Source organism: Rissa tridactyla, chromosome 9 (assembly GCF_028500815.1).
Source record: "Rissa tridactyla isolate bRisTri1 chromosome 9, bRisTri1.patW.cur.20221130, whole genome shotgun sequence".
In the NCBI taxonomy this organism is placed as follows: Eukaryota; Metazoa; Chordata; class Aves; order Charadriiformes; family Laridae; genus Rissa; species Rissa tridactyla.
The window spans coordinates 38,763,994-38,765,569 of record NC_071474.1 but is presented as its reverse complement, the minus strand read 5'-3'; positions in this window follow the sequence as shown (position 1 = coordinate 38,765,569).

Here is a 1,576-nt window from a genome sequence, read left to right as displayed (position 1 = left end):
ACCGCACCGCACGCCACCGCGCCGCCCGCCCGCTGCCCCCGCCCGGCGGCGGGGCCCGGGCCGGGGGCGGGTCCGCGGCGGGGCCTGCGGGTCCCAGCGGGAAAGGGAAAGGTGGTGGATGCGTGCCGTTCCCTCCCAAATCACCGCTCACCCCCCGCAGCCCTGTGGGGTTCCAGGGCCGCACACGGAGCTGGTGCCGTTCTGATGGAAACCGGCGGAGTGACCGTCGTCCTGAGTGGTTTTTTTAGGAGGGGAGGAATAGAGATCCTGACCCATCCCCGGGATGTTCCCGGCGCTGTGTTGCCCCCGCACCTCCCTGCTGCTGGGTCTCCCCGTCTTTTCCCCAGACCCTTTGCACCCCAGCAGCTCCCACTCCACCTCCCGCCCCCCGGCTCCAGGCCATTCTGTCCTTCACCAAACATCTCCCTGGCACCTCTCTGTCCCCTCATCCTCCCCATCTCCCTCCTCCTGGCGGTGCTGAGACCCAGAGTGGTGCTGGTGGCACTCCTGGGCAGCCACCCCACCACGGCCACTGGCCCAGTTTTTCACTTCTCGGTGCTCTGAGATCTCTGCTCCAGTGGCGATGCCCGTTTGCTGCCTGTGCCCCGTCTCACAGAGGCGGCGCTCCCAGGACACCCTGCAAGCTCCCCACGTCTCAGTCAAGGAGCTGGGGCAGGCCCTCAGCCTCTGTTTTCCATATCATATCTGTAAAATGGGAATAAAAGCATCTTCCCAGCAGGCTTCATAATTGCTTGTAAATCACTTCAATGCCCTGGGCTGAGAGGTGCTAAGTGCAAATCATGTAATTATTTCAAGCCAAAGCATATTTCATCAAGTTAAAAGAAACTAATCCTATCTCTGCTTCGAACCCCCCCATGCTTTTATTGGATAAGAGCCTAATTACCAGCTTCTCCCAGTGGAAAAGAGAAAGCGTATACTGACAGCGGTGCAAGAGGCAAGTTACAAATGCCCAGACCAATTAATGGCAAAGAACGCATCACCTCCAGAGAAAACAGCGGTTGTTTACCTCAGATGAACTAGGGGAGCCCTGTGCTCACTCCCTGTGCCCCACCGGGCAGCTGGGCTGGCACTGGCCCCTCCTGCTCAGTCGCCCCCACTCCATGCCAGTGATGGAGGGGATGGGTCTTGGCTCCCTCCTCTGCTCCGTTCCAGGGCCGGGCTGTGCAGCAGCACAACGCCGTGATGGGGTGTGTGAGCCCCAGGAGGCTGCTGGTGCCCCACAATTGCCCAGGCCGAGTTAAATCCCTGTGCCCCATCCCAGATCCCAAGCTTCAGGCAGGCAGCTCTCCGGTCTGGAGGCTCCAGCCTGGCTGGGAGAGCCAGCTGTGAGCATGGCTGCCTGTGTGCCCTCCTGCAGGCAGGCCTGGCTGCGGTCAGGCACCGGTACCGAGCCAGCCCTGCCTGCGTACCTGGCAGCAGGCGTGCGGCAGCCCTGGCCAACTCGGCACAGACCGGGGCAGCTGCCAGGCCTCTTTCTTTCCCGCTGCGCGCATTTATTAGCACAGCCGGTGAGCGGCTTTCAGCCACGCTTAGGAGTGGAGAGGGAGAAATGGTG